Genomic DNA, 23,002 nt, shown 5'->3' with positions numbered 1-23,002 from the left:
CAGTATCCAATTTTTTTAATAAGCTCTATATAACAGAACTGATTAAAAATTCACCCTGTATATAAAATTTATATCTTACAAAATAATGATTGGACTGAGAGCATTTTGTTGTTTATTAGCAGCTAGATTAGAAACCTTCATTAATATCAGTATCACAGTAATCACCTGCTCGATTGATAAACGAGCGCAATCACAAAATTCATTTGAATTAATACCTTTTCTCGGGTGAGAAATCACCCATGGGCATACGCTTTATTGGTAAATACAGTACTAGCCTTTTCTCTAGAGTTTGCTCGATCACTAAGAATTATTTTTTACAAAAAGCAAAAAATTTTGTATGTTACTTGGAAAATCCCTTTGATCCCTATTTTTAGACTATTTTATTTTTTATGATTAAAGGAAGATTCTTCCAGATTCAATATAATAATAATATAAATTAAATTCCTGAACTGTAAAGCTGTAACGAGCTGTAGTGAGCGCCACACTGGCGGATTGCAAGCGTTTTCTAAGCGCTAAATCGCTTTGAAAACGCTTGTATTCCGCCAGTGTGGCAAGGCCCTAAATGTGGCATTTTGTTATCAATATCTTTATATTGATCAACCTGAGTTTACCTAAACAAATTTTACACAGATTTGTTTTCATGAAGGTGCTTCCCAATTTCAATTTATGAGGCACACGCTTGTAGAGATCTTAGTTCAACTATTAGTTTAGAAGGACGAATATTCTTCATGACTATAAAACCAGTAAGTACTTATGTCATACTTAGAAAACCAATACCTAATGATTTTTATATATGACCGGCCCTCAAAGTAAATTTATGTTCTCTTGATATTATTAAACTCACATAGCCGGTTAGTCACGCTATGTTGATACATAAATAATGTCATTTCATTCACAAGCCAACAAATTATAGATCGAGCTAAAATTAAGTCTTGATCACCAAAGGTCAACCTTTATTTGGTTTAATGTTTTCTTGCAGGTGTTAGGGGCAAAGGTGATGCAGTTAACTTTATTAGAGTTGAATTAAATTAAATGGTCTGGAGAAAGTAAAAGAGATTATTAAGTTGACAAGTATGTATTCTAGGTGGCTTTAAATTTGAGAAAATTAAAAAGTATCATAGTACCTTAAAGATAAGAAATGGGTATTCTGATTTCAGTAATTCGTTGCCACCGTTTAATAGCTTGGAAAATCATAGAAACTAAGCCTTTAAATTTTTCTCTCAAAATATTATGTTTAGAACAGAAAAAGGGCTGTGGCTTTTATACATAGCATTATAGAGCTTAAAGTTACTTAAGTCACATTTCTGGCAAAAGGCTTGTTTTCAGTGGCCACTTCTTCATCCTTCAAAGCCTTTTACAAACCAAACTATTACAAAATATTAATAGTTCTCAGAAATCGCCCACTGCATAGAGACAAAATTACTATGACTAGACTCTACCACTCTACTATGTTAAAAAAATTATTAACTCTATTCATTTCTCTCTCTCTCTCTCTCTCTCTTAGCATTCTCAGGAGAGAATGAGACGGATAGAGCCGTTTTGCGTGGTGAATTCTCAAAATACTTGGCATTGTTGGTTCCTGCATTTGTCTCATGGACCGGTCGAATGTAGGTCGGACTTGTATTTGCAAACCAGTATTTGAGATTTCAGACCGATAGTAAATTTGTACTCTATTGTGGAACTGTGACACGAAAACGTCTTAACGCGACGTTTATTAATGATATTAACACGCTAAGGCTGAGTTGCACCACCTAACTTTGACCGTAACTATGACGATAACCGGTGCTTTTTGTATGGAGTTTGACAGATTTTTGACGTTTGTCAAAGTTAAAATAAGATGGTGCAACCCACCCTAAATACTTTACCTATTGACAGCTATTGTTAATACTTTATCTATTAATAACTATTGTTAAATACAGGCTGAGTTACACCAACTTATTTTATCCGTAACTTTAACAGTAACAGGTGTTTTTTTTAATTGAGTTTGATAGATATTTGACGGATATTAAAGTTTAAGTAAGATAGTACAACTCAGCCGTATTGTTTGTAATTTTTTTGTAGTGTGCAATAGAGTAACTTGTCAACTGCTACCGTATGAGCATCATACGTAATACTAACATACATAATATACAGGGTGTTAGGTAAATGGGTATATGAGCCGACACTAGCCCATGTTAACATGGGCATATAAATGGTATGGTGAAGTCAGAAATGACATTGGGAACTTTTTGCCCCACTTTTCGAAAAGTAGCGGACACAAACGAAACCTATCACAGATGATACATACTAATATCCAATGAATTTCCGTGCATTTTTTTTTTCTCTCTTATATGGGAATATTGAGAAAATGAAGTTTTAATATTTTATTTTATTTTACATTTAGGTAACATTTTTGACGACCTCCGGAGCGAGAGGCGCACACACCGGTTTTCAAGGTGTGCCGGGCCAATCCTGAGGTCCCGGGTTCGATTCCCGGCCGGGACAATATAGAAAACGATCTTTTCACATTGTCTCTGGTTTGGGTGTGTTGTGGTTCGTCGTTCCCGATTTCCATAACACAAATGCCTTAGCTACTTATTTTGGGTTGGAGTAATATATGAGATGTAGTCTAATATTAATTTAAGTATTTATAATATTTTATTTATTTATATTATTTTATTTATATTTTTTATTTATTTATATTATTTTATTTACTTTTATTGGTTACTCTGCAATGCCAAACAACATAACATGTAAAAATATCAAATCATTTTAGACAAATAGATTTTCAACTTAGACTCGTCATATCTCAGAATTCCCATATCTCACAACATAGCGCTTTAAGTGAATATACCTACAAGTATAAAGCTTTGAAATAAAATACGTTTCATCTTTGTCCGCCGTGGGGCATTTTCTCATATTAAAGTTCCCAATGTCCTTTGATATCATCATTTTTTTTTTAATTTTCATACAAAATAAATTTTATAAAATACGATTTCTATGGAAAATAAAATAATTAAAATGAAGATATCAATTTTCTGACTTCACCATACCATTTATATGACCATGTTAACATGGGCTAGTGTCGGCTCATATACCCATTTACCTAACACCCTGTATACCTAAGCTTCTAATCTATTATTATTTAATGAAATTACTTACATACAATTTTAGAATATTATTAATACTAGTCAGGGTTTTAATATAGACAAAAGGCTGTTTATTGATCTTCCATATCCCCATTTAATTTATCTTGTAGGTACCTACGTAAATGTAAAAATAAACTTACCCTTTCAAATCTAAAACCACACATGAACTATGTTCATTGAACATAGCCGCAGGCGACAACTAGTTAGTACCCTACAAGTAAATATCAAACAAGCTACCACATGCAAATGAATCGTAAATTCTCACGGTGAACCGGAATGTGTACAGAAACACACGTAATTAGCATAAACATATAAATATAAAATAAAACAAACTGCACGTAACTAATCCTAAGAACTTGCCCGCGCCATTAAAGCGTATTATGCAAAGCTCCATAACACCTTTAGCGTAATCATGGCGGTAATATTAAGACTCAGGAAGAACAGCCAGCTCATTTAGAACAACATTTAAGCGTTTTGCTAACTCAGAAGAACTAGCTAAAGAAGAACAGCTAGCACTGCCAGCTTCTGTCTTTTCCCAGCTTTATAATCTGGGCCTCGATAAGGCGAAATTAAATAGACACTTTCTGGGCAGGATGTACCATCTTAGACTGCATCTCACTCAACATCGGGTACTATTGCAGTCAAATACCTGTTTAGTGTTGCAAAAAAAACTTCTTCAAAATGTTCTTTGCATTGATCTTCATGCCTTTTTATTGCACTCTATTTACCTAGGTCGTTTTTGAAGATAATATGGAAAAGCCATTTTAATATTTTTGGTACTTATTCATAATAACCTTAAAACCGTGATATTCCGTAGACAGTAAGACCGTATAATTGTTACTTGGGAGCATCGGTGACCTAAAAATAGATTTTCTATTGTTTCTTGGAAAAATACTTAAGAAACACGATAATTTTTTATTGAAGACATACCTAATTATAACGCATTAATTTTGTTATTTTCATAGTCTGTGACATCCCTAATTGATATGAACAGGCTTTTTTATCACGGGCCCTGGTTAATAATACGGCGTGAAATCAGGTTCCAATAATGGCAGGTCTTTGCCAGCGACATGGAAGTTAATCGAATGTAAACCCAGCGCTTTTCATAACATCAGTTTATTAGGTTCCTCGGTGAGGTGACAACGGGACCAATCGAGTTTGCACCTTAGGTCCATCAATAATTTAGTGGTTTTACAATATAGTTATTTGGTGATTTCTTTTTAAGAAGTTGAGGGTTTTGTGGATGTTCCTTTTATAGATCTAACGCTCAACTCGGTCTTCTTCTTCTTCTTCTTTTATTTTGGCAACGACTTGGTATTGAGAACCATGATTTCGCCAATGTCACGTAAACAGCTTTGACAGAGAGTAACAGGGTTTACAAAAAACAAAAGTATTTACATTTCTAATTAAAAGCAAAATTATTGTGCCTGAGGTATGGGAGCGGCATGGGAGGGGTAGCATTGACATTTATGACGTTCGTTCGTTCGTTTCAGCCAAATGACGTCCACTGTTGGAGAAAGGCCTCCCCCAAGGTTTTCCACAATGAACGGTCCTGCGCTGCCCGCATCCAGGCTCTTCCCGCGACCTTTACCAGATCGTCGGTCCACCTAGTAGGAGGCCTGCCCACGCTACGTCTTCCAGCATTTATGACATTTATGACGTGTCAGATCATAAAAATCTGAAGTCTTGATATAAAAAAACACTCCCCGTGTCGCTCCCACACCTTAGGCACTTGTTTTTTTATTGTGTTAACACAATAAGCCATTCAGATGAGGTATCTTGATCTTGTCTTGTCAGCAGAGGGAATTCCTATGAATCCCTTTCATCTGGTATCACCAAATCTCACTGCAAGTGAGGGGACACTATGCCGTTTCAATCTGGAGTGTGTAATCAGCAGTTTCGATGCCAGTTCATTGACGTGAGTTGATATTCTCGTCTGATAGTTTCGCTGTATTTAGCGATCTCTTGTTTGACGGTGTCGAGCTTCAGGTCCTCGTGTATGTATTTGTTGCTCACGTAGTAGGGAATGACAGTATGGCTCTCAATGTCTTGCTTTGAAATCTTTCGAGGATCTCTATGTTGCTATTGCTAGCAGTACCCCACAGCTGGATTCCGTAAGTCCAGATTGGTTTAAGGATGGTCTTGTAGATAGCTATTTTGCTTTCATGTGAGAGGTTCGATTTGCGGCCTAAACCAGTACATTGATCTGTCCAAAATACCGCAGTGCCTGAAGACGAAAGTCTACAACCAATGTGTGTTACCAGTAAAAACTTATGGCTCGGAAACGTGGCCTCTCACTATAGGCCTTATACAGAAGCTCAAAGTTGCACAGCGTGCTATGGAGAGGGCTATGCTTGGTGTTTCTTTGCGAGATCGAATCAGAAATGAGGAAATCCGTAAACGAACTAAAGTCGCTTACATAGCCCGACGGATTAGCAAGCTGAAGTGGCAATGGGCATATAGTACGCAGAACTGACGGCCGATGGGGCAGCAAGGTTCTGGAATGGAGGCCGCGTACCGGAAAACGCAGCGTGAGACGTCCACCTACAAGGTGGACCGACGACATCGTAAAGGTAGCAGGGAAGCGCTGGATGCAGGCCGCTACCAATCGATCAACGTGGAAAGCATTAGGGAAGGCCTATGTTCAGCAGTGGACGTCCTATGGCTGAAATGATGATGATGATGATGATCTGACTTTCATATCCAGCTGTTTACGCTTGGTCCAGATATTCTATCTCCAGGTTCTCAGACAATGACTGAGTTATTCGTAGACCTCTAATATTAATAACTGGCTGTTGAACTGAAGCGGTTACTTACCTTTAAGTTCTTGAAAGAATTCTGGTTAATTTAGAAGATAATAAAAATTTTTTTTTTCATTAACACGTTCCTTCCTTGGACAACTGCGTCGACGACAGGCGGTTGTCGATTTACTTGTTCAAGTTTGATTTCTGGTAGAATAAATTAATTTATTAAGATATTTTTTTGTAAATTAACTTAAGTGGCTACGCCTCCGGCAATAATTCGATTATAGTCATTAATATTTAATGCCTTTACAAATTACGTACAGTGATTCAAGAGTTAAATATTTTAAAAGCACTTGGACACGTATTTTTGACGTCAAATGTTCCTCATATCACTAGGAAGTTAATTAATTAGTTCATGTTGTTACAACTTATTTATTTGTTAACTAGTAAAGTCAAGGTGAAAAGCTTTGTGTTCCAAAACTATAGTACAACACATTAAAGACGATTTAAATAAAGTCCTACTATTCATGGAATCGTATTTTTATTACTAAGTTTCTTACAAATTTGGGATCATTTTATTGGTATAGGGATTGTTCAAGAATATAAATATTTCTGAGTTCACAGAAAACTAAGACTAAATGAAACAAACACCTTTCAAAGAATTTATTTAAGAAACATTCAATCATCGGCATCAGTGAATTATCGTACATCGTTTAATATAGTTTAAATATTTATCTTTATGTAAACAAGAAGGTACTGTTATGTAAACAAAATTATGTATGTCAATTACAAATCGTCATTCAACAATAAATACAAATATTTGCTGACAGGAAATTAATTTCAAAACAATAGTGTCAGCTTGCATCATGGGCTTCGTCTAACCTTCTTTAGGTCTTCTAACAATGCTCAGCAGATTTGAGTTCAACTACAATAATAAACTTATATTGGTTCAAAAATCATATCTCAAACATTTTAAAAACTAACCCAAAAGAACATAACCCTCTTTCTGGCACAGTCGAGTAATAATACTAACTTTATATTTTTTTCGTATAAAATACAATAGAGCTTCCATACTAGTTATAGAGCTATAAACTTTTTAGATCGAAGGTTATATATTGCAAAATAAGTCATAAGAACACTAGCACACTCATACTGCGCATAGGTACATCGCCAACAAACCAATAAAATGAATTTCGACTATGTACTTAATAAGAACTTGAGTCCCGCATTTTCATGTCTATTTCCATTTAAAATGTAACCATCAGTGTTGAGTTTACAATTGTTAAGTTTCTTTTTTCATATAAGTTTTAATTTAAGTTTATTGTAAACTTGTTTGTGGTAAATTCAATAAATTAAAAAAAAGTAATCTGCAAAAATCCAATATTACACGGAACCGGTAAACTAGAAGCTCGCACTTCGCCCTTTAATTTAAGTAATTACTTAGGTAATACACTCGTTCGGAGGCGTAATGCCGTCCAGTCAATCATTTAGCGCTAACGAGGTGTTCCGACCGCAGCGAATTTGCATTTTATTGAAGCATTTCAAGTTTCAAGTGTTGAAAATTACAGTTGCAAGTTTTGCAAGCTGAGGAGCCGTTACACCGGTTTTGATGCTATTTTTGTTTCAGTAAAAATCATCATTTTCAGTCAATGACAGTATAATTGTCATTTGGGGAGGCCTATGTTCAGCAGTGGACTGAAAATGATGATGATGACAGTAATGACAGCCTTCTTCAATGAGTGACACAGTCATAATATCATAAAGTACAAAAAGGACATTGGAATTCTCAAATTGTCAGTCAACCTTTAATATCTTAGCAAGTAAAATTTTGTGGCAGGTATAAGTTATATTTTTCACTAGACTGTAAGAACTCTCCAAATGCCAAAAAAAAAGAATTTCAAATTACAGTGTAAAACTTTTAAATAGATTGCTTAAATGCCTTATATGCGTTTTATGCATCTTCAAATAGCAAATTAAATAGCAATTAATGTCCAAGGAATTAACCCATTTAGACCGATAATTATTTTTGTAAATAAATATCGTTTTTTCAGCAAAAACTTACAAAGGGAAGCCTAAAAATCATGAAAAAAATATTAAAAAAAATAATCCATAAATAGGGGGCCGTGGGGAGCCCGTACCATATAGGGTACAGTAGGTCTATAAGCAAGCAAAACATAGTCGTTGTTCAAAGAAGATTTTTATTTATTTTTGTATGATATAAAATAAAAATAAAATCACATGATTACTAATATCACACTTGGCATATCTTGTAAGACGTTTTCTGTGATACTAACCACATTTGGTTCTTTTTTCCTACCTTCTCCTAAGTTAGTGAGGATAGCTGAAGAAGACCTGACTTCTTCTGATTTGTTACGTTTAGTGCTATCCATAATCGCATTTAGCAACACGATGATGGAAATTTAGTAAATCCATCGAAGAAAACTCTGAGGGCTATTATTTACATTGACACTATCTTTATCGCCTAAATCTTCGTCAATCTGATCATCATTAGCGGTCATCTGATAAGACAGCAGTAGAAAAATACCAAGACTGCTTTATGTTTACTGAAATAATCAAATTTTTCATGAGTTGTGGCAATATAGTGAAGCATCAATAGCCTAAAACAAATAAAAATTATAAATATTGATTATATTTTTTCGCATGATTTGCTCATGCATAGACCTACTGTACCTTATACGGTACACCTATTTTAGACTGGAATAAACCGTATAAAAATAATCTGAATAATATTTTTTTTGTAGTCATGATAACTATTGTACTCTATTTTTAAAATAAAATTGATAAATAACATAATTTACAATGAGTAATAAGAAATTATACCTTCTTAAATACATTGTAAATATTTTTTTGGTTTTCTGTCGAGGAATTTCATAAATATTTCCGAAACCACTTGTTAAAACACATTTTAAATTTTTTTTATGTAAAATAATCACTTTAAGATTACCGTCACAATCATTTTTACAAATTAACAACAGTTTGGTACTTCGAAATATTTTCAAAAAGATACCGTACCACATAGGGTAACGGTAGGGCTAAATGGGTTAAAAAAAAATAAGCACAAAGTTTTTTTTGCCTAAATTCTTTACTAGTAGCCGTTTTCAGGAATTTCAGGACGACCCAACGTAAGCATGTGTAAAAATTTTCAAACGTAAGAGATTTTTCAAATAATATTTAAAAATGCATTACCTACCTCGTTCAAGCTCCGAAGGGCAGATTAAGCCATGAGTAATTAATTAGTCACGTTGTTAAAGTTGACTAGAAAAGAGAAAAACGACCTGATTAAGATTGCACGTAGCTAGCAAGCAGTTATTGGGATAGATTATAACTTTATACGTCTTATTAACTACGGATTCCTTTTAAATTTTAGAATGTTTTATTCTAAATTTATTAATTTTTAAATTATTAGTTAGTTTGTAAATACAAATTACTCATAATTCCGTTGACCCCACACACAACACAATCATTTAGATAACCACGAATCTAAATGATTGTGTTATGAGCGAGCTCACCACAATAGTCCAGCGGCGCGGTGGGGATCGAACCCGCGTTCCTCGGATCCGACCCGACACCATTGGGCTATGTATTGAATTGTTTGAAACGGTATCGAATAAATTGATACTTTTAAACATGTAAACTGATCATGTTAAAACATATAGAGTTTAAATAATACAATACATATACCTATCAATTTCAATCAGAACAACGGTTTTCAATCAATCTGTTATTTGCAACGTTGAATGGGATATCGATCCTGAAAAACAGATAATTATATTACTTACAATTTTCAGAATTCCTATTTATATCGAATCGGAAACGAATTGAAATTGGCACAGTCAAATTAATTTTATTTCCCAATTAAGCCAACAGAAGGTGAAAGCTAAATTGTAGCGGGCTATTTCGAGAATTCAATTATTTACTGTTTTAGCAGAAAGCTAGGCAAAGCTTTACAAGGTCCCTCAAAATGGTAACAATACCTGGCTAAGAATAGCTCGCGTTCGAAGAAACTATATAAAATCGATTGTCTCGATCAAATCGATTTACACTTTAATGTAAATACCTACGTAAAACCTTATATTCTTTGAAATGTGTATGCAAACAATTCGTGATCCGAGGAACACGGGTTCGATACCCGCCGCTCGACTATCGTGGTGAACCCACTCGTAACACAGGTTGAGTTGCACCACCTAACGTTGAGTAACTATGACGATAACCGGTGTTTTTTGTATGGAGTTTGACAGATTTTTGACCTTTGTCAAAGTTAAAGTATGACGGTGCAACCCACCCTTAAACTAAGGGTGGGTTGCACCATCATACTTCCGAGTATCCTACAACCGAGGGGTTAACGGAATTTTCTTTTAAAAATAAAATTAAAAAAAATAAATAAAATAATATAAAATTTTAAAAATAAAATAAAAAGTAAAAACTGCATAGTTCTAATCGTCATTGTATTAACTGACCTGAAGTCGTGATTCTATGCGATTTAATTAGATAGAATATCGATGCTAGAGATAAACAATGTAGGTAGGTACGTTTCGATTATGTATTTCTGCTCTCGAATCTAGCTTAATAGTTCTTCTACCCACTTGAAATATAAATGAACTGAGAAAAGGAGAACAGCCAGTCTGTTTACATCTAGATAGATACATAGAAAATGTCATGTCGATACTTTAGCACAATAAATCTTCATTAACTGAAATGAGCTGGCATTTATTATTTTTAAAGGTTTATAGAGCTTGAAACTATCTAAAAGTAATTTTCATATGTTTGTATAGAAACCTCTCTGAGTTGTGATACCTAGGTAAGTCTCATCAAATTCATCCAAATTTCACGCAGGTGAAGCCGCGGGCAAAAGCTAGTTATTCGCCTTTTTAAAATCAATTGATAAGTGATACATTTTATCTATTGCCAATATTCATATTTGCAGACCGTTTCAGAGAGTATTTATACTTCGAAACGATAGGCCGTTTTATTTTAGCTACATCTAAAAGTAAGCAAACAGGCTGAGTTAACACTTACAATATGCGCTGACTTCGCTATGGAATTCGCTTCGACAATTATTGCCTTTGGAATGTCGATATTCTGTTCGATCAGCAGTCTAGGTAGACTAGTTTATAGTAAAATGGCAAGCTATTTTATGAATTGTTTGTCTATCAAGAATATTTCTGACTAAGTAGGTATAACAGTGAAAACGGTGGATATTTTTTATACTTAATTTTTCATAATGACGCAAGTATCAGACTCGTCCTCATCTATCTATCTATATAAATAAAAATGAATTGATGTTCGTTAGTCTGATTAAAACTCGAGAACGGCTGGGCCGATTGAGCTGATTTTGGTTTTAAAATGTTTGTCGTAGTCCAGGGTAGGTCTAAACGGTGAGCAAATACGCGCGCGATATTGTTTTTCTGTGACAGACAAAATTCCACGCGGGCGAAGCCGCGGGCGAAGCCGCGGGCGAAGCCGCGGGCGGAAAGCTAGTTTTAAATAATTTTCATCTTTAGGAAAATGTTCATGCGAAGAGTAGGAATGGTCCTACTCACTCACTACGTCGGATCCGAGAAGTAAGTCGTAAAACTATTGGTAGTTTGTGAACTACATAGATTCAATTTCTGTCATCCATTTCTTTTGTAGTTTCTAGTTCCGTATTTTGATGGACTCGTTTTTAAGTATATCGAAACCGATAAAAATTCTCTAGGGAACTACACGGCTAACTAGTGGTCGTGAATAGCCATGAGCATTTCCAAAAAATTTGTAACTTTGTACTGAAATATGTCTTATGTTTACTTTTCCGAAAAAAAAAGCTTTGTACTGAAATTATAACTTTAAACTCCCCAACACTGACTCTAATTAATACCTAAATTCAAGCGAGAATAAGCAATTCCGAGACAATGGGTCGGAGTATTAAAACATGCAAACAGTTTAGCTTTACACCTCACGCATCAGTATGAATTGCTGAGCATAAAACGAAAATTGTCGTCATAATCACGAACGCACGGAATGAACTCGATGACGTCACGTAGACGATGTTGCGACGGAGTGGTGGAGTCGGGTGCTTTTAAAAAGTCTGATGCCCGTTTTCTTCATCATGATGGCATCAATCCCTAATTTTTAATTGACTCCTATAAAAACAAAATTCCTATTTAATATTCTTGAGTTTGAGTCCAATTTTCGGTGAATATGCATCTAGTAAATATAGTTTGTACAGGAAGGTGGGTAATCAGGATAACTGACATGATTATTAACTTATTTTTTTTTTAAATAGGGAGGTATTTTAGCTCTAAAATTCCTATTATTATAAACACTTTAACTGACAATTAAGTCACAAAAAGCTATTTCTATAGCAAATCTATGGGAAAATCGCGTTTTGACAGGCCATAAAAAGTACGTATCAATTAATAGGTAGCGTTAGCTTTAACTACCAATTTGATTCGACTAAATAAACACTAGCAGTTAACGATCTTTCACACGTCACCGTTTTTGTTTTTCTTCATTTTCGAACGTTTTTGCACTCGTCTTTTGTTTTCCAGCCAACATCGCGTTTTTAAAGTGGATTAATAATTGTTACAGTAAATATTTCGAAGTTAGATACTTTTTTGCCAATGTTGACAGTGATATTATTTTTTATTGGTTTAATTAGTAAACCTAAAATGACTGCCAGCATCTAGGTAATGAAGAAAATAAATGCTTTCTAGTATTTCTTTTTTATGCAGGACAACTCAGAATTTAGCCATAATCACACCTGATTTTTCGTCTCTCTCACACAGTTTATCGCAACCTTGAGACTGTCAGGATTTAATTTACCAAGTGTTGAACCATGCTTTCAAAACCCAGTTTTATGATTGTTTGTAACACACCTTTGATCAATAACCGATTTCAGGGTTACACCGCAACATACTAACACTTACACGGGGCTTAATTAATACCTGCCGTAGCAGCAAAGCCTTCATCAAACCTCATACGAATAACTAATTTAATTTACATGAAAGCAATTTCATGTATAGGAGTAAAATATAAACAAGCGAACCGAATTTACATATCAATAAGTGTCTGTGTTCAAAATTAGTGCGAATGTTCGTTCATTGGATGGTATAGACAACAGAAGCGCTGAAGACTGAAAGCTGAATCAAGCGATTCTGAACCTTATGTACATGTTTCAGCCACCCCACGTCGTGAAAGATGAAAATGGCAAACCAAATTGAACGTAACAAACTCAAGATAAGAAGGTTGAAGTTAGTGATTTTCATTCAAAACACGTCCTAATTGAAAGCGCGGTAATTAGTATGGCGGTGATATGTGTATCTTTCACATTTGCGAATCAAAGGAGTCTCTAATCAGTTTTCTATTTGAACGTTTAAAGTGCGCGATTGGAGTGGAGTATAAAGGTTATTCTGTCGAGTTTGCAATAAGACGGCGAATTAATTAACAAAATTAAGCGGTGGAATTTATACAACCTTAGTTCTTACTCCCACACGATAATGTTAGACAAGTGAGTCTTCGTCATTAAACATGAGTTTTGTTCGAAGGTTGTATTAGACAATATAGATTAATGAAAACTTTTTGTTAATACGTTTTTATCTTTGGCGCTTCAGAAAAAGCGATGAGAATAGTCCCTAAGAAAAGAAAGCAAGAAGGAAAAATAAGTTCCGTCGAATTATTTTTACAAAACGGTTTTAAAAATGTGGTTATTATTTTTTGTAATAATGACACAGTCATCCAAGCTTGATAGCTTATAGGACAAGGCATTAAAGTTTTTGGACAATTTAAGAATATTTCATTATTTTGCTAGATTGGTTACTAGATCATCAAACATTTTTAAATCCAAAGACTAGAGTTATCAATTTATTACCTTCGATTTCAAAGGTAAATAATTTGTTTAATCGCTCTATTAATTTTAAAATTGTCGCTACCTAACATTCTTGTTACACATCAACATAGTTGCTTTTTAACGAGCGTAGGATGTAATTAAACGATAAAATACACAGGTTTAAAATTAGAGGCGCTTTATTTAGACCAGGGGCTTTCAACATTTTCTTAAAGACTGCAGTTTTTAATTTAGAGAATATGCTAACTCTACATTTACTTATTAGACTGATCATCATCATCATTTCAGCCACAGGACGTCCACTGCTGAACATAGGCCTCCCCCAATGACTTCCACATCGCACGGTTGGTAGCGGCCTGCATCTAGCGCCTTCCTGCTACCTTTATCAGGTCGTCGGTCCACCTTGTGGGTGGACGTCCCACGCTGCGTTTTCCGGTACGCGGCCTCCATTCCAGAACCTTGCTGCCCCATCGGCCGTCAGTTCTGCGTACTATGTGCCCTGCCCACGGCCACTTTCAGCGACTTTAGTTCCTTTACGGATCTCCTCATTTCTGATTCGATCTCGTAAAGAAACACCGAGCATAGCCCTCTCCATTGCACGCTGTGCAACTTTGAGCTTCTGATTAAGGCCTATAGTGAGAGGCCACGTTTCCGAGCCATAAGTCATCACAGGTAACACACATTAGTTGTAGACTTTCGTCTTCAAGCACTTATTGATTACTACTATTAGACTGATAAGCCGTTTGAAATGGATTCATTGTCCACCATCCAAAGCAGCATCGACCATCAGCTTCCTTCTATGCTGGACAAAGGCTTATATTCCAATACTTCAATCGGCGCAAAGACTCATGGCAGGCGGTGTAATAATAAGACGGTGCATATCACGTTTTTTCTCCCACTTACACTGGTTATGGACGTCACACAGAGGCAGGCATAGCGGTTTATATTACGTTTGGAGAGTGTGTATCTCTGTTCGGGGGCCATAAGTAATTTTTTAAACCTACAAGGAGTCTTTGCGTCGAGTATAGGCATGGATCTATACCTCTCGTTCCCACCGCTTCAACTCCTGTATAGCTAGTCAGTGAAAAAGTACCCATTGAACTCCCATTTCTCCTCTCACTTCGGAGGTTAGCAGACCTACCCATTCTAATTATATTGTTTGTTTAGTTAAACCACGTCGATAAAGCTTCTCTGTGCGGAAACCATCTTACAGAATTTCATAATAACCGTATTTCAAATACACGTGGAACGCTAATTAATTAGAATATGTACAAAAATACTCAAAAGTTTTTAAACAAGTTTGTACTATGGCAAAATCTATTTACATACGTGACAAAATAAAAAACTCTGGCAACAAAATTAAAGCTACTTGGAATTGTATTAATAAAGAAACTTGTAGAATTATATCTCGGGATGACACATTCGCATTAAAAATTGATAATAAGTATATTAAATGCAATGATAAGGTAGCAAACGCATTCGAAGGTTACTTCTCAAATGTACCAATCATAACAACAAGCAATCTTAATTCATGTTCATATCAGGCAATGTCTCTTCTCGAGGGTTGTGTTGATGTTTGCAATAGCCCATTAAAATTTAGACAAATAGACCCCATAGTTATTATAAAAACTTTCAAAGAACTAAATATAAAAAAGACAGAGGATATATGGGGCATATCAACAGACATAATAAAACCCATCATTCCTCTTATAGCTCCCCATTTAGCTCATATCTTTAATGAATGTATTAACGAAGGTCAGTTCCCTACCCTGATGAAACATAGTAAAATCATACCATTATTTAAAGCAGGAGACAAAAGTGACCCATCCAACTTTAGACCTATATCGATACTACCTGCGCTCAGTAAAATATTTGAAAAAATTATTTTCAATCAACTACTGTCTCATTTTAACTTAAATAAACTGTTTCATGAAAAACAATATGGGTTCACAAAAGGGAAAAGTACGACCGATGCAGGGGTTGCTCTTATCAAACACATTTTCGATGCTTGGCAGGAGAAAAAAGATGCTATTGGTGTATTTTGTGACTTATCGAAGGCGTTTGACTGTGTTGATCATCAAATTCTGTTATTTAAGCTAGAACATTATGGCGTATCAGGCAAGGCCTTAAGCCTATTACACTCTTACCTCTCAGACAGATTACAAAAAGTAAATATTCACGGAACTAACTCTTCGGGCGCCCCCCTAAAAATGGGAGTGCCCCAAGGCTCAATACTGGGACCATTGCTCTTTCTGATTTATATAAATGATCTACCTTTTTATTCAAAGGACCTTTGTGAGATAGTATTATTTGCTGATGACACTTCTTTAATTTTTAAAACTGACAGGCGTCAGGAAATATTTGACGACGTGAATAATGCTCTTTCCAAAGTATTAGACTGGTTTACAACTAATAATTTGCTATTAAACGCAAAAAAAACTAAATGTTTAAAATTCACTATGCCTAATGTCAAACAAGTTAATACTAATATTACAGTAAATAATGAACGCATTGAACTGATAAACTCTACTGTCTTTCTAGGTATTACCCTAGACTGTAAATTACAATGGGGCCCCCATATTGCTGCCTTGGCGGGAAGACTTAGTTCAGCTGCCTTTGCGGTGAGAAAGATCAGAAACTTGACTGATGTTGAAACAGCAAGGCTTGTATATTTTAGTTATTTTCATAGTATTATGTCTTATGGTCTTCTACTGTGGGGCTCAGCAGCAGACATAGAATCAATTTTCATTTTACAGAAAAGAGCTGTTCGGGCAATATACGGTCTTAAACCACGTGACTCGCTTAGAGAAGTTTTTAAAGAAATCAATATATTGACTGTGGCTTCGCAATACATATTTGATAACATTATGTATGTCCGTAAACATATACATTTATTTACTAAGAAAAGTGACGTCCACTCATTTAACACGAGACATAAGAATAAACTTGCTGTTCCATCATTTAGGTTGCATAAGATAGGTAATTCATTCTTGGGGAAATGTATTACCATATTTAACAAAATACCACACAACCTTGTCGAATTGCCAATAAACAAATTTAAGATACATATAAAAAATACCCTTATGTCCAAAGGGTACTACAAGGTTCGAGACTATATCGATAGTGGAAGTATCAATTAATGTAAGGGACATTTTGGCCAAAATGAGTTATATATACCAACGCATTCAGAATTTTCGGCTCTATCGATTGGTATACTTGAAATGTTGATATCTTTAAAAAAATGTCCCTTACCTTAAACATTTTTAGTCGTCTGAATACGACTTTTGGGGAAACAAATGATTTAAAGGACGTAAATTCCTTTTAATAATACAATTCAGCCCTTACCCTAAACTGTTGGTTTTAACTTTTGAACTCATTGAACCTTACTTCAATTAAAACTTTTTGATTTATTATAATTAGGCCCTTACGTTAATATGCATATAGGATATCAATTACTTTTTTTGGTGGTGATATGCATTTAATGCCTCCCACTCCTACTACACTTATGAACACTAAGTTGTCTTGTTTCTATCTTTTTTCTGTTCATTTTTACGCAGTTGGGTTTTTGACCGAGGGGCTGAAGGCTCTTCAGAAGCTGTTCAATTCCGTCATCCTCGAAGGAAAAACGCCTACGGTATGGCACAGAAGTGTGGTGACACTCTTCTTCAAAAAAGGCGACAAAACCTTGTTGAAGAATTATAGACCCATCTCACTTCCGAGCCATGTCTACAAGCTGTTTTCGAGAGTCATTACGAATGGTCTCGCTCGTAAGCTCGATGACTTCCAGCCTCTCAATCTCTCAATCGCTTTAGTACACCACATACATACGCCACGGCAGATTATACAGAAGACCGAGGAGTATAGTCAGTCACTTTGCCTGGCGTTTGTGGACTATGAGAAAGCTTCGATCGAGACCTGGGCAGTACCTACTACAGTTTCTCCAACGGTGTCAAATTGACTACCTATATCGATACATCGAAATGTTGAAAGGTTTGTACGAAAACGCCACAATGTCGTTCCGTCTTCAGGATCAAAACTCGAAACCAGTTGCAGCAGCAGACAGGGGGAACTGAAAAATCCGAAACTGTTTCTGAACTGGAACGGATTCGGCATAAATATCAACGGTGAGTAAATAACCCACCTTCGATTCGCAAACGATATCATAGCCATGGCTGAGACCGTGGAAGATCTAGGCACAATGCACAATGGCCTGAGTCGAGCCTCTCAACAAGGGGGTCTTAAAATGAAACATGGACAAGACAAAATCATGTCAAATGTCCGTGTTGCACCCACTCCTCTAAAGGTTGGATACTCTACACTCGGCAGTTGTTGACACTTATATACAACGTGTCCCAAAATTCAAGGATAAGCCGGCGCCGCAGGGTGGACATAGTCATGACTGCTTTAGGAAAAATAAGAAAAAAAATCTATCTCAATTATTTTTTAAGTTACACAATAAATTATGAAATTCGTCGAAAATTGACACCCCTTATGATATTTTACATTACCACGACTACAATTTTTCAAATAGTTCAGTTTTTTTGTTTGTATCGGCAACTTAAGTAGTGCTGCTGTCCACCCCAATTCTTAAAACCCTCAGAATCCTTGCAATTTTTACACAAAAGTTAATCAAAATATGATATTTCCTTAAAATTTTGAACGATTTTTACTTACACTCCACTTTGACTCGTCGTTTTGTAAAAAAACAGTATGAACACTACTGCGGCAAGTTTTTTATAAAGTTGACGCAACTATCCAAGATTCCGAAATGGTATAATACTCTAAGAAAACTAGTCGCAAAAAAGATATGCGTACCATTTTTACAAGCATTTCGCTTGTAAGTTAGTATGAGATAAATCTTGCAACTGAATTTAAAACCAGTTCTCCTTAACCAATTGAGCTGAAATTTGGTATACTTGTGTAAGTACGATGACAATGCAATATTATGGTACCACTGAGCTGGATGGAGTATGGAGGTGGCCATAGGAACTCTTAACGAAACGGCGGAATTACATCTAGTTTGGGTTCGTTGGACTTGTCTTTTCGAGCACTTTAGTGCTAGACGATGTTCAGGGTCCTGATGATGAAGTCAGAGGTGGCAGGAGCTGGCCATAGGAACTCCTAAACGAAACGGCGGAAGCTTATCGAGTTTGGGTTCGTTGGATTTGTCTTTTCGAGCACTTTAGTGCTAGATGATGTCCAGGGTCGTGATGATGAAGTCAATTATAATTTTCAAACGAAGTGTTTTTAAATAAGTTTTTTTTATTACAACTTTATTTTAAGCTTTTTAGTTGTTTCTCAATCTCATGGCCTAAGTGCTCGGGAAGACAAATCCAACGAACCCAAACTCGATAAGCTTCCGCCGTTTCGTTTAGGAGTTCCTATGGCCAGCTCCTGCCACCTCTTGACTTCATCATCAGGACCCTGAACATCATCTAGCACTAAAGTGCTCGAAAAGACAAGTCCAACGAACCCAAACTAGATGTAATTCCGCCGTTTCATTAAGAGTTCTTATGGCCACCTTCATACTCCATCCAGCTCAATGGTACCATAATATTGCATTGTCATCGTACTTACACAAGTATACCAAATTTCAGCTCAATTGGTTAAGGAGAACTGGTTTTAAATTCAGTTGCAAGATTTATCCCATACTAACTAACAAGCGAAGTGCTTGTAAAAATGGTACGCATATCTTTTTTGCGACTAGTTTTCTTAGTGTATTATACCATTTCGGAGTCTTGGATAGTTGCGTCAACTTTATAAAAAACTTGCCGCAGTAGTGTTCATACTGTTTTTTTACAAAACGACGAGTCAAAGTGGAGTGTAAGTAAAAATCGTTCAAAATTTTAAGGAAATATCATATTTTGATTAACTTTTGTGTAAAAACTGCAAGGATTCTGAGGGTTTTAAGAATTGGGGTGGACAGCAGCACTACTTAAGTTGCCGATACAAACAAAAAAACTGAAGTATTTGAAAAATTGTAGTCGTGGTAATGTAAAATATCATAAGGGGTGTCAATTTTCGACGAATTTCATAATTTATTGTGTAACTTAAAAATAGATTGAGATAGATTTTTTTTCTTATTTTTCCTAAAGCAGTCATGTCTAGGTCCACCCTGCGGCGCCGGCTTATCCTTGAATTTTGGGACACGTTGTATACCTAGTACAAACAGTCCAGTTAGGCTGGTTATAGTGTCACGCGGACCGTCCAGTGCGGATCCGCTTCACACAGCCGATCTGTAAACTTCGAGGAAGCGTTTTAGAGTAATGCGGTCCGCAGGAATCGCTCGCTCCCTATCAGTTCATACAGATTGGCTGTGCGGAGCGATCCGCACTGACGGTCTGCGTGACACTAAAACCAGCCTTAGGTAGGTCTAACTTCGAGGAAGAGGTCAATCGTCGAATCCAACTCGGCTGGCAACGTTCAGGAAGCTTCGTGATATTCTGACGTCTGAAATATCGCACTGTCTCAAGACAAAAGTCTTTGATAATTTATGGCTCTGAGACGTGGTCGCTTACTGTGGGCCTCATAAGAAGACTCAAGGTCAAAGGCGATGGAGCGTGCTATGCTCGCAGTGATTGAACCAGAAATGACGTGATCCGCAGGAGAACCAAAGTGACTGACATAGTCCGCAGAATCGCTAAAATCAAGTGGCAGTGGATGGAGCTCGTAGCTTGCAAAGCTGATGGCCGCTGGGGCAGAAAAATTCTTGAGTGGCGACCACGAGCTGGAAGACGTAATGTGCTGCAGACCCCCACTAGGTCGACCGATGATCTGGTGAAGGTTGTAGGAGGTGCCTGGATGCGGGCGGCGCAGGACCGGTTGTTGTGGAAATCCTTGGGGGAAGACCTTTGTCCAGCAGTGGACGTCATTCGGCTAAAACGAACGAACGATGATTGAAAAAAAAAACCTAACTGCGTAAAAATGAACAGAAAAAGATAGAAACAAGACAACTTGTTCACAAATGCAGACGTACGCATCATCAGTGACTAAATGTTTTGTTGGTGATGTGTATTTGATGCCTCCAACTGCATTTGTGAACACTAAGTTGTCTTGTTTCTATCTCTTCTCTTCGTTTTATTAATGAATACTCGAATGCAACCTCTACTTACATCAGGTTTCAATGTTAAAATTGTCAAGTTACAATAATATTACTGTCGTGTTTATTCTTAAATGTACCTTACAACATACACGACATTCCATACTGTGAAATTTCAACATTGTAAGGTACAGTCAAGCTCGTTTTTTTAATGTAAGGGACATGCTATCTTTTAAACTACCCATTGTTCGAAAATTTGGCGTTTATATTATGAAAGAACAGAAAATTCTAAGAAACTTTGCCATAGAAACTATTTAAATCGTAACATCACATAAAAAGATATTGAGGTATAAAGAAAAAAAAAATCGTTTTTTGGCTCTCCTGAAAAGTCGTGTTTTGTCCCTTACAGTAATTGATATTTCCACTATCGATATTGATGACAAGGATGCGTGGTCAGTTCAGTCTGCACATATTTGATGTACTTAAATTTGACTATTCTTACCGTTAGATAATTCCTGGCAATAAGTGGTGACTGAGTTTGTTCCGGCGTTTCTTCTCAGCACTTGCCATATGTTTGTCTCGAAGCGCTGGTAGGGCCCAAAAGATAAGGAGACATGTAAAGTGCCCCATAAGGGCTACCTTTTCTTTTTTTTATTATTTTCTATTGACGTTCATAAGTGCCACTTGTGGTCTAAACTGAATAAATATTTTTGATTTTGATTTTTTGATTTTGAACATTTAACACGTGCAAGAATATTAAATCTGTATCAAAACCGATTTCTGACCATAATTATGCTTATATAGGCATTTTGAATAAATGTTTTGGTCTTTCGTTAATATTCAATTTTAATATCTGAGTAGCTAGCGGCAAGCAAAAAGTCGTGGGTAGGTACGATTCCCACCTTAGGTAGGTAATTCGTTTTTTTCAAGTTATTTAAATTTTTATACTTTGTGTTTTCGGTAAAATTTGAGTAACTCTCCATAAAATAACTTGTAAAATGTTTAGAACCATTGACCTCATCATCGAGTACAGAGAGATTGGAACTAATTAGGTGATTTCGAGATTGCTGTGTTGATTAAATCAATTTGTTACGGAAAAGTTGTGAACGAGACATTAAGTTTTGTGATGATCATCATCAATCGACTTGACAGAGTTAAGAAATCTTGTTTTTTTTAATTCGAGATCTTTATTTAAAATGTGAATGTTGTGTTATACTTTTCAGTCGGTTGTGCGTTGTTTGTATTGTTTTTCTTTTCTTTTTGTGCGTATAGGTACACTCGACGGCTTGTCAGACTACTGGTAACTTTGTTCTGAAATAACCTGTATTAAAACGAGATAAGACCCCACTGCGTTTAGTTTGATGTGCTGTCGTCAGTAGGTACTACATAAGAGCGTTTTGCACATGGCTTATTAATTTAAATTGATTTTACTCCTAGCTCTTATGATTCAATTATAATTTTAGGACATATAGGTAATTAAGATCTTTAGGGTTGCCATTTGTTTTTTTCTGGTAATGGGAACTTGGCCCAGAAAACTCAGAAGTATCGATAAAAAAATGCTGACTACCGTCCAAAGGTAAAAAGGTACAATAATGTCATCAATAACATTTCTCCATACCAAATGGGTCAGCAGAAGTAACGTGACACATATTTATCGCAGTTATAGTTTCAGGGACCGTTTAGGGTTTCTAACTATTCCAATTTCGTAAAGTTTGGACCCCCATTTTTCATCCCTAAGGGATCTGTGAGATGTCAACTGGCACGGTAAAAGGTTAACTCGTTTGAGTGACCGTGTTGATAGATGACCTATCGGGGTCACGCGTGTGGGAGAAGAGATTAAGTCAATTTTTAGACTTTATGAAATGATTGCAGTTCAATGAAACTGAAATCAATCTTATTGTAAATATAGTTATAGGCTGGGTTCATCTTACTTTAATAAAATATAAAAAATGTCAAAAAACTGTAAAACTTCATACAAAAACACCAATTATCGTTAAAGTTACCTTTAAATTTAGATGATGCAACCCAGCCATAACGTTGTTCCATCCATATAAAGTTTTGGTTGTAACTTTATATTTTCTTCCTTCTGTAATTTTGACTTAAAAGCATGTTTTTTTTAAAATAAATAGTCTGAAGTCAGCCTTGTGGCTTAAACAAACGATTCTAGGTTTACTTTCTTTAATTGTACATTTTCTTTCCTTGTAATATTGAATCAAAAGACGAAAATGTCCTAGAATGTTAGATAAAT

The 23,002-nt window shown here is 35.8% G+C and overlaps 1 protein-coding gene across 6 annotated transcripts in view; it reads left to right on the top strand.

Moving 5' to 3' along the window:
- LOC135077432 (collagen alpha-1(XV) chain-like) overlaps nt 1-23,002 on the top strand; it is a 110,711-nt gene that overhangs the window by 36,307 nt on the left and 51,402 nt on the right. The gene's annotated exons all lie outside the window — the stretch shown is intronic.

This window comes from Ostrinia nubilalis, chromosome 13 (assembly GCF_963855985.1).
Source record: "Ostrinia nubilalis chromosome 13, ilOstNubi1.1, whole genome shotgun sequence".
Lineage (NCBI taxonomy): Eukaryota > Metazoa > Arthropoda > Insecta > Lepidoptera > Crambidae > Ostrinia > Ostrinia nubilalis.
This window is presented reverse-complemented; position numbering and strand designations above follow the sequence as displayed.